This window comes from Pseudophryne corroboree, chromosome 1 (assembly GCF_028390025.1).
Source record: "Pseudophryne corroboree isolate aPseCor3 chromosome 1, aPseCor3.hap2, whole genome shotgun sequence".
Classification (NCBI taxonomy): domain Eukaryota; kingdom Metazoa; phylum Chordata; class Amphibia; order Anura; family Myobatrachidae; genus Pseudophryne; species Pseudophryne corroboree.
The window spans coordinates 566,633,105-566,645,244 of record NC_086444.1 but is presented as its reverse complement, the minus strand read 5'-3'; positions in this window follow the sequence as shown (position 1 = coordinate 566,645,244).

The window sequence follows — 12,140 nt, the reverse complement described above, 5'->3', positions numbered from 1 at the left end:
AGTGTAATTTTTACTAGAGATGTGCGCTTCAGTTCTCCAGAAATCTGAATCCACACAAATTTTGTGGATCCGAACCAAACCAAAACCCAGATTTCTTAAGGAGATCCATTCCAAACCAAATCCCGGTTTGAATCTTCACACAGTTCAGAATTCAAATGTTGGGATTTGGATTGCAAAAATTACATGATTATAAAAAAAATTTAAATTGATTTTAAACCTAACCAAAATCCGAATCCAAAGCAAAACACTTGAGGGTGGTTTTACCAAAACCAAGACCAAAACACGATGATGAATTAAAATCAAAACACTAATTTCTACATTTTGTAAGATTGTAAAGATGCAGATTACTATATATTTTTTTTAATTATATGCATTGTTTACAACCTCTTGACAAGTCTGAATTAATTTTAAATATCGCTATAATAGTAGAACTGTTCAAAATTGTTTAAAATTGTTTTCTAACTTGAAGAAAACAGTTCTAAAGTTTAAAATGTATAATAAATTATTATCAAACTACAGACAGACTACAAAATTTGTGAACAAGTTTCACTCTCTTGCTACCAGCTTGACACATTTAATGTCTTAATTGTATAGTATTTAAAAAAACGTCCATGCAGGTTGCAAACTTAAACTCAAACACAGAATGTTAAAAATGAATAATAATAATAATAATAATAATAATAAAATGTTATACAGTAGTTTATCATCTATAAACAAGTGACCATATTATCTAATATTTTTTCACACAAGCTACATGCATAAACATCAAACTTGTTACTAGATTAGTACTTGGTAGAGAGTACAAGCTGCCTCCAGAAGTTGCCTGGTTGATGCTGCCAGTAGCATATGCTTGTCTCAAAGAATAAGTACACACAGCTGGTACAGCAAATCTGTGAATGGCTCATTAAACTTTGGCAGTCCAAAAAATACATTTTTATATTTTCAAGATTGCTTCAACCAAAACATAAAATTTGGAACTGGTTCAAATAGTACCAGCATGTTTTGTCATCAATCAACTATGGAAAGGCAGAACCATTTATAGTAAAAAGGGCAGTCTTCTATAGTGGGGGGTATTTATCAAAGCTGGAAGAGAAATACAATTGTAAGAGATTAAGCTAATAACTGTCATAAGCTAATTGTCTGGTGCCTTATCTTTCACAATTTTAGTTTTAATAGATACTCCACCCTCCTACATGTGGAAATATGTGAGTCATCAGATTTAGGGGAAAAATATGGAATAATTGGGATTAGGTAGGAGTCTGCGCCACACACTGGTATACATGGCATTTAAAAAAGAATTGGACTTGTTTGAACATAAAATGCACCAAATTATCCAACTATCTATAACCTAGCGATGGTGCCAACTACAAAGCCAACATTATAAAGAAAATAGGAATTAAAGTAAAATATAATAAATGAGAGTGGGTTGATGGATTTAAGTATGCATATGTCCCAGTTTTCAGGTTTTGCACAAGTGATTATAACTCAATAAGGGTTAATTAGTCTAATAAACTTTTTACTATTTCTAAGATTTGAAATATGTCATATCACATTGTTTTCACGTGTAATGTACAGAGTATATTCCCACATCATGGGGCGTATGTTATAGGGTCTGAGTTTGCCGGAGGTGCGGGACGTCGGTCAATCTCTAACTTTTTTTTAAAGCGGCAATCATTTACATGGCAAAACCATGCCTTATAAATGATTGCCGCTTTAAAAAAAAAAACAGCCCTATTACAAACTCAGACCCTATTACAAATGCCCCCATAATTTCTTCTTGTGCCTGGATAGAGATCATGAGATACATACAGAGGAAAAATGGTCTGTACCACAATTACACAACGGGATCCTCAATACATGTGTACACAGTATTATGCTCCCCGACTACAGTCCAATAAAACATGTAAAAAGATATACCTTCCAGAGCAAGCATTGTATCAAAGGAAATGGAAGGAGTCAATTTTATTGTTGTATAGTACTTGCTTAAAAATAGGAACTGCGTGCTTCATGCACCATGAGTATAAGGCAGCATGTAATCTTTCTTCTAGTGTTGCTTAACAGGATCCAGATTTATAATACGCTTTTGGGTTTTCAATTACAGAGATAAAATCAAAGTGATGTAACGGCACACATGTGAAGTGAACTGTTGGACTAGTAACCTCACTTTTAACTTTATTTGTCAAAATTATTTCTGATTTGAAAGTTCTGAACGACCCAGGGATTCTAGGCCTGATTCATAGTTGTATGCAAATGCATTTACAGATGTGATTTCACTCGCTGTGCAATTGCAAATATATGCTAATGAGTCAGACCACTTCATGTGCTTAGAGATGCCCACTGCCAGCATCTCACATCCGTGGCTTACATACAAAAGCGGAAATATCGGCCGCAGATTGGCCAACCATCGAACTTCTGAGTAAGTCTATGCTGTCTCAGATTTAGTGGCTCACCAGCAGCAAGTGAATACTCAATGGGCCTAATTCAGATCTGTTTGCTTGCTAGCGTTTTTCGCTGCGCAGCAATCAGGTGACTACTGCGCATACGTATGCACCGCAATGCGCAGGCGCGCCGTATGGTTACAAAGCGGATCGTTGTTGTGCACTGGTTCTAGCGAGGAAACCATTCGCACAGCCGTTCGCAAGGAGATTGACAGGAAGAGGGCGTTTGTGGGTGGCAACTGACCGTTTACTGGGAGTAGTTGGAAAAACGCAGGCGTGTCAAAGCGTTTGCAGGGCGGGTGTCTGACGTCAATTCTGGTCTCGAATAGGCTGAAGTGATCGCAGCGGCTGAGTAAGGTCAGAGCTACTCAGAAACTGCACAAGCTGTTTTTGTACAGGGCGGCTGCACACGCATTCGCACACTTGCAAAGCTAAAGTACACTCCCCTGTAGGCGGCGTCTATCTGTTCGCAGCGCTGCAAAAAATAGCTAGCGAGCGAACAGATCTGAATTAGGCCCAATGGGTGATCAGAAAAGAGCCCTGACATACCTGCATATCTGTAATCACCCCCTGTTACATTCCCCAAAAGCGTATTACCTGTCACTCATTTTGCATATAAATCCTCTGTGCATGCGCTATGGCAAATCAGTGTGCGCATTGCGGCTATGGAGCATGCACAGTGGCAAATAATCGCTCCACTGCATACAACATCGACATTGCATACATCAGGCCTTCTATAAACAGGCGCTGAAATACAACACTAGGTAAAGTGTAGACAACAAACTGCTACCTTGTCCTCACTTTAATCATTTCACCTCAAAGCTTTCCTGCAGTATAGTAGTGTACTATGTAGTATGCACTTACTGAGCATTCCCACCTCATTGAACTCCATTGTATGTTACAGAACTTTAACGCTTGTGTATGCTTCAGGAAAGACTGTGGAGGGCATATAATGTGACCAAGCAGCATAAACTCACCATCTGAGCTTGCGGCGCGCCCCTTAATGAATCACCTTGGCATGGAGGGGGTTAATGTTTTTGTGGGAGGAACGTGAGGAAAAACGTTCAGGATCATGATTGGCTGGATGAGGAATAGGGGCTGGTCTGACAGAAATATAGCCTGCAGACCTAGGACATCCTGCCTCTTTCCAGTTTTCCTCGTGACCCGCCCTCCCGCCATGGGGATTTGTTTTTGTTGCTGCAGTTGGGTTCATTGTGTCGATTTTTGGTGGCCGGTTTCTGAACGGTTATTTTAGTTTAACTTAGGAGTTTTTATGTTAGTAAGTTCGGGTGTACTTTTAGGTAATTTTATAGCATTATAATTAATTTAGGGGCACCTCTGTACCTGGTGGGCCCATATGATAGATCATAAACATATGTGGCTATCGGGGCTGGTGGCCCAATTTTTACCCCGTGGGGGCGGAGTGTACCTTCGTCCCTACAACTGTTGGTGGGCAGGGGTAGTGGCAGAATGTCGACCCCTGGCCTTGGAGTTGGGATTTCCGATGTCTGGGATGGTGGCAGCAGGCCGATCCCGGAACATCAGGGGCAGAAGGCTCCCTAACACATATGTTTTTTATTACTTAATTTTCAGTATTATAATGTTGATCACCCATGTTACGTTTTATCATGTTTAACCGTTCTTCTCCCCGCCACCTTTAGTTAGAGAGGGAAGTCTGCATTTTAATTTAATATTAATAGGCCTTCCTCTCAGTCAAAAAATAAAAAGCTGACCCCTTTCACGCCAATTACAGTTATTGTGTATTTATTTACTAAGATAAGTGTGCTTGAGTTGCGTGCGGATGCATCTGACGTGTGAAGTTTAAAGCTACATAAAGAATAACGAAACCAATGCTTGTCAGAAAGCGTGTGTACAGGTTTATTCGCCCACATTATTTTTGAGCTATCAGCATTTTATAGGCTTTGAGGCTGCAAGTTTAAATAATGTCTACGTACTAGGTCTTACAGTGAAAACAAGTATTGACAATGCTGGCAGCAAGTTCATTTTTTAAACAAGATTTTTTCTTTTTCCTCTGAAGGCTATGGGGTATATGCAATTGCGGTCGAATTCCCGAAAATGTCGAAAAACGGGTCATTTTCGACACAAAAAAAAAATCGACAATGCAATACAGTAATTTTTGTCAAAAAAACTGACTTTTCAGATTCGACTTTTTGCAATTCGACATTTTTAAAATTCGACATGTCTGCAGTGGTAAAAATGCAGCAATTCGACAAAAGTATATTCAATTGAAGAATGTGGATTCGACTTTAGTGCTTTTCGACAGTAATATCGTCAATTTCCTTCCGCCTCACTTTGCTGGCGGAATCTAATAAAAAAAATGTAATACATGTTTTTTTGTGTTTTTTTATTGCTAATAGCATATCTATTTATATTAGAAGGGATTATGTACTTGGTTTGTCTATTAGAGGGACACAAGTATTATTTTTATATTTTTTTTAAGTTATTTTTTTAAATGACTAAAATAGAGAGAGCATGGTTTTTAGTGGGAAGGGGTGGGAATGGGTTAAAATCAGGAAAAAAATGCGTGGGGTCCCTCCTCCTAAGCATAACCAGCCTCGGGCTCTTTGAGCCGTCCTGGTTGGCAAAATACGGGGGAGGAAAATGACAGGGGATCCCCCGTATTTTAACAACCAACACTGGGCTCTGCGCCTGGTCCTGGTGCAAAAAATACGGGGGACAAAAAGAGTAGGGGTCCCCCATATTTTTTGTACCAGCACCGGGCTCTACTAGCTGGACAGATAATGCCACAGCCGGGGGACACTTTTATACTGCTCCCTGCGGCCTTGGCATTAAATACCCAACTAGTCACCCCTGGCCGGGGTACCCTGGAGGAGTGGGGACCCCTTCAATCAAGGCCCCCCCCCAGCCACCCAAGGGCCAGGGGTGAAGCCTGAGGCTGTCCCCCCCATCCAAGGGCGCAGGGATGGGGGGCTGATAGCCTTGAGTTAAATGAAAGAATATTGTTTTTTGCAGAAGAACTACAAGTCCCAGCAAGCCTCCCCCGCAAGCTGGTACTTGGAGAACCACAAGTACCAGCATGCGGGGGGAAACGGTCCCGCTGGTAACTGTAGTTCTACTGCAAAAAAATACCCAAATAAAAACAGGACACGCACACCTTGAAAGTACAACTTTATTACATACATGTCGACACACACACATACTTACCTATGTTGACACGACATTCAGTCCACTTGTCCAAGTAGAATCAACGGGGTGTACCTGAAAATAAAATTATACTCACCTAAATCCAGTGTCCAGTGATATTTGTAATCCACGTACTTGGCAAAATAAAAAAACGCATTTACCCGATCCACACGGACTGAAAGGGGTCCCATGTTTTTTTTGCAGTAGAACTACAGGTACCAGCGGCCCCGTTTTTCCACCGCATGCTGGTATTTGTGGTTCTACAAGTACCAGCTTGCGGGGGAGGCTTGCTGAGACTTGTAGTTCTTCTGCAAAAAAACAATATTATTTCATTTTACTCAAGGCTATCAGCCCCCCAATCCGCAGCCCTTGGATGGGGGGGACAGCCTCGGGCTTCACCCCTGGCCCTTGGGTGGCTGGGGGGGGACCCCTTGATTGAAGGGGTCCCCACTCCTCCAAGGTACCCTGGCCAGGGGTGACTAGTTGGGTATTTAATGCCACGGCCGCAGGGAGCGGTATAAAAGTGTCCCCCAGCTGTGGCATTATCTGTCCAGCTAGTGGAGCCCGGTGCTGGTACAAAAAATACGGGGGACCCCTACTCTTTTTGTCCCCCGTATTTTTTGCACCAGGACCAGGCACAGAGCCCGGTGCTGGTTGTTAAAATACGGGGGATCCCCTGTCATTTTTTCCCCCGTATTTTGGCAACCAGGACCGGCTCAAAGAGCCCGAGGCTGGTTATGCTTAGGAGGGAGGACCCCACGCAATTTTTTTCCGGGTTTTTTACCGTTTTTTGTACCGTCTGAAAAGTCGATTCAAAATCCGTCAATTGGTCCGTTTTTCGACAGTGGGACTGTCGAATCCGTTCTTTATTGAATATGTCGAACTCCGGCACCCGCCGGCCGGAATTCGACGGTCGAATTGTGTCGAATTTAAAAATGGCCGAAAAAGTGCCGCAATTCGCCCGGAATTGCATATACCCCTATGAATGCTTGTTGCCATATTTAATGGATTATTTATATTATTTACTTAATAAATGTATATATTGGATGACTAGTAATAAGGAAAACATTTATAGAATGTAAGCTCTCACGAGTAGGGCCCTCTTCCCTCATGTACATATCCTTTTCTTACTTTAATAATCTTCAACTGCACCAAATCCCGCAATTTTCTGCCATCCTGATACTCATGTCAGTGTTATCTGCTGATGTAGCGATGTTTAGTTACCCTGTACTTCTCCTATATTGTCTTCAACTGTAAGTTGCTGTTTTCCTGTTTTAATTATTTGTAATTGGGCGCTGCGGATCCCTTGTGGCGTCATATAAAGGATAATGGGCCTAATTCAGACCTGATCGCTAGGCTGCAGTTTTGTACAGCCTGCGATAAGGTCTGAACTGCGCATGTGTATGCACTGCCATGTGCAGGCGCGGCGGTCCGCAGCGATGGGGAGCGCCGGGCAGCGATGGATGGTGCAAGAAAAGCGATCGCAAGGTAGCTGACAGGAGGAGGCCTTTTGTGGGTGGCCACTGACCGTTTTTAAGGAGTGTCCGGAGAAACGCAGGAGGGACCAAGCATTTGGAGGGAGAGTTTCTAACGTCAGCTCTGGCCCCGATCATTGCACTGGAAGAGTAAGTCCTGGGCTGTGCAGAGACTGCACAAACTTCTGCTTGTGTAACTCTCCTGCACATGCAATCGCACACCTGTACAGTGATTTCCCTCTCCCCCTGTAGGCGGCGACTACCTGATCGCAGGGACGCAAAAAACGCACCCCAGCGATCAGGTCTGAATTAGGCCCAATAATAATAATAATCTGGCTTCATTTTATTTATTTTTTGGGGAGGTGAGGGGGAGTCATGCTTCTGTATGTTGGTTCCAGGGGCTCAAATGCTCTATTTTGTTTATGTATTATTACTAGAGATGTGCACCGGAATTTTTTCGGGTTTTGTGTTTTGGTTTTGGATTCGGTTCCGCGGCCGTGTTTTGTATTCAGACGCGTTTTGGCAAAACCTCCCTGAAAATTTTTTGGCGGATTCAGGTGTGTTTTGGATTCGGGTGTTTTTTTACAAAAAACCCTCAAAAACAGCTTAAATCATAGAATTTGGGGGTTATTTTGATCCCATAGTATTATTAACCTCAATAACCATAATTTCCACTCATTTCCAGTCTATTCTGAACACCTCACAATATTATTTTTAGTCCTAAAATTTGCACCGAGGTCACTGGATGACTAAGCTAAGCGACCCAAGTGGCCGACACAAACACCTGGCCCATCTAGGAGTGCACTGCAGTGTCAGACAGGATGGCAGATTTAAAAAATAGTCCCAAAACAGCACATGATGCAAAGAAAAAAAGAGGTGCAATGAGGTAGCTGTGTGACTAAACTAAGCGACCCAAGTGGCCGACACAAACACCTGGCCCATCTAGGAGTGGCACTGCAGTGTCAGACAGGATGGCAGATTAAACAAATAGTCCCCAAACAGCACATGATGCAAAGAAAAAAAGAGGTGCACCAAGGTCGCTGTGTGACTAAGCTAAGCGACCCAAGTGGCCGACACAAACACCTGGCCCATCTAGGAGTGGCACTGCAGTGTCAGACAGGATGGCAGATTTAAAAAAAGTCCCCAAACAGCACATGATGCAAAGTTAAATTAAAGAAAAAAGAGGTGCAAGATGGAATTGTCCTTGGGCCCTCCCACCCACACTTATGTTGTATAAACAGGACATGCACACTTTAACAAACCCATCATTTCAGCGACAGGGTCTGCCACACGACTGTGACTGAAATGACTGGTTGGTTTGGGCCCCCACCAAAAAAGAAGCAATCAATCTCTCCTTGCACAAACTGGCTCTACAGAGGCAAGATGTCCACCTCCTCCTCATCGACCGATTCCTCACCCCTTTCACTGTGTACATCCTCCTCCTCACAGATTATTAATTCATCCCCAAAGGAATCCACCATCTCAGGTCCCTGTGTACTTTCTGGAGGCAATTGCTGCTGGTGAATGTCTCCACGGAGGAATTGATTATAATTCATTTTGATGAACATCATCTTCTCCACATTTTGTGGAAGTAACCTTGTACGCCGATTGCTGACAAGGTGACCGGCTAAACTAAACACTCTTTCGGAGTACACACTGGAGGGGTGGCAAGTTAGGTAAAATAAAGCCAGTTTGTGCAAGGGCCTCCAAATTGCCTCTTTTTCCTGCCAGTATACGTACGGACTGTCTGACGTTCCTACTTGGATGCGGTCACTCATATAATCCTCCACCATTCTTTCAATGGTGACAGAATCATATGCAGTGACAGTAGACGACATGTCAGTAATCGTTGGCAGGTCCTTCAGTCCGGACCAGATGTCAGCACTCGCTCCAGACTGCCCTGCATCACCGCCAGCGGGTGGGCTTGGAATTCTTAGCCTTTTACTCGCAGCCCCAGTTGCGGGAGAATGTGAAGGAGGAGCTGTTGACGGGTCACGTTCCGCTTGACTTGAAAATTTTCTCACCAGCAGGTCTTTGAACCTCTGCAGACTTGTGTCTGCTGGAAAGAGAGATACAACGTAGGTTTTAAATCTAGGATCGAGCACGGTGGCCAAAATGGAGTGCTTTGATTTCAACAGATTGACCACCCATGAATCCTGGTTAAGCGAATTAAGGGCTCCATCCACAAGTCCCACATGCCTAGCGGAATCGCTCCGTTTTAGCTCCTCCTTCAATCTCTCCAGCTTCTTCTGCAAAAGCCTGATGAGGGGAATGACCTGACTGGCAGTGTCTGAACTGACTTCACGTGTGGCAAGTTCAAAGGGTTGCAGAACCTTGCACAACGTTGAAATCATTCTCCACTGCGCTTGAGTCAGGTGCATTCCCCCTCCTTTGCCTATATCGTAGGTAGCTGTATAGGCTTGAATGGCCTTTTGCTGCTCCTCCATCCTCTGAAGCATATAGAGGGTTGAATTCCACCTCGTTACCACCTCTTGCTTCAGGTGATGGCAGGGCAGTGGGCTGTCACAGTTATATAGTCCTGAGTCTGCCCTGCTCCACTTGTCCACATGTCCGTGGTTAAGTGGACATTGGGAACAACTGCAATTTTTAGGACACTGGTGACTCTTTTTCTGACATCTGTGTACATTCTCGGTATCGCCTGCCTAGAGAAATGGAACCTAGATGGTATTTGGTACCGGGGACACACTACCTCAAGCAATTCTCTAGTTCCCTGTGAATTAACGCTGGATACCGGACACACGTTTAACACCACCGAAGCTGCCAAGACCTGAGTTATCCGCTTTGCAGCAGGATGACTGCTGTGATATTTCATCTTCCTCGCAAAGGACTGTTGGACAGTCAATTGCTTACTGGAAGTAGTACAAGTGGTCTTCCGACTTCCCCTCTGGGATGACGATCGACTCCCAGCAGCAACAACAGCAGCGCCAGCAGCAATAGGCGTTACACTCAAGGATGTATCGGAGGAATCCCAGGCAGGAGAGGACTCGTCAGACTTGACAGTGACATGGCCTGCAGGAATATTGGCTTTCCTATCTAAGGAGGAAATTGACACTGAGGGAGTTGGTGGTGTGGTTTGCAGGAGCTTGGTTACAAGAGGAAGGGATTTAGTTGTCAGTGGACTGCTTCCGCTGTCACCCAAAGTTTTTGAACTTGTCAATGACTTCTGATGAATGCACTCCAGGTGACGTATAAGGGAGGATGTTCCTAGGTGGTTAACGTCCTTATCCCTACTTATTACAGCTTGACAAAGGCAACACACGGCTTGACACCTGTTGTCCGCATTTCTGTTAAAATAATTCCACACCGAAGATGTGATTTTTTTTGTAATTTGACCAGGCATGTCAATGGCCATATTCGTCCCACGGACAACAGGTGTCTCCCCGGGTGCCTGACTTAAACAAACCACCTCACCATCAGAATCATCCTTGTCAATTTCCTCCTCAGCGCCAGCAACACCCATATCCTCATCCTGGTGTACTTCAACAGTGACATCTTCAATTTGACTATCAGGAACTGGACTGCGGGTGCTCCTTCCAGCACTTGCAGGGGGCGTGCAAATGGTGGAAGGCGCCACCTCTTCCCGTCCAGTGTTGGGAAGGTCAGGCATCGCAACCAACACAATTGGACTCTCCTTGGGGATTTGTGATTTAGAAGAACGCACAGTTCTTTGCTGTGCTTTTGCCAGCTTAAGTCTTTTCATTTTTCTAGCGAGAGGATAAGTGCTTCCATCCTCATGTGAAGCTGAACCACTAGCCATGAACATAGGACAGGGCCTCAGCCGTTCCTTGCCACTCCGTGTCGTAAATGGCATATTGGCAATTTTACGCTTCTCATCAGACGCTTTTAATTTTGATTTTTGGGTCATTTTACTGAACTTTTGTTTTTTGGATTTTACATGCTCTCTACTATGACATTGGGCATCGGCTTTGGCAGACGACGTTGATGGCATTTCATCGTCTCGGCCATGACTAGTGGCAGCAGCTTCAGCACGAGGTGGAAGTGGATCTTGATCTTTCCCTATTTTACCCTCCACATTTTTGTTCTCCATTTTTTAATGTGTGGAATTATATGCCAGTAATATATCAATAGCAATGGCCTACTGTACCGTACTGTTATATATTATATACTGGTGGTCAGCAAAATTATGCACTGTCCTCCTACTATATATACTGTGCACAACTAAAATGCACCACAGGTATGGATGGATAGTATACTTGACGACACAGAGGTAGGTAGAGCAGTGGACTACTGTACTGTACTGCTATATATTATATACTGGTGGTCAGCAAAATTATGCACTGTCGTCCTACTATATATACTGCGCACAACAACTAAAATGCACCACAGGTATGGATGGATAGTATACTTGACGACACAGAGGTAGGTAGAGCAGTGGCCTACTGTACCGTACTGCTATATATTATATACTGGTGGTCAGCAAAATTATGCACTGTCCTCCTACTATATATACTGCGCACAACAAATAAAATGCACCACAGGTATGGATGGATAGTATACTTGACGACACAGAGGTAGCTAGAGCAGTGGCCTACTGTACCGAACTGCTATATATTATATACTGGTGGTCAGCAAAATTATGCACTGTACTCCTACTATATATACTGCGCACAACTAAACTGCACCACAGGTATGGATGGATAGTATACTTGATGACACAGAGGTAGGTAGAGCAGGGGCCTACTGTACCGTACTGCTATATATTGTATACTGGTGGTCAGCAAAATTATGCACTGTCCTCCTACTACTGTGCACAACAACTAAAAGGCACCACAGGTATGGATGGATAGTATACTTGACGACACAGAGGTAGGTAGAGCAGTGGCCTACTCTACCGTACTGCTATATATTATATACTGTTGTTCAGGAAAATTATGCACTGTCCTCCTACTACTGCGCACAACAACTAAAATGCACCACAGGTATGGATGAATAGTATACTTGACGACACAGAGGTAGGTAGAGCAGTGGTCTACTGTACCGTACTGCTATATATTATATACTGGTGGTCAGCAAAATTATG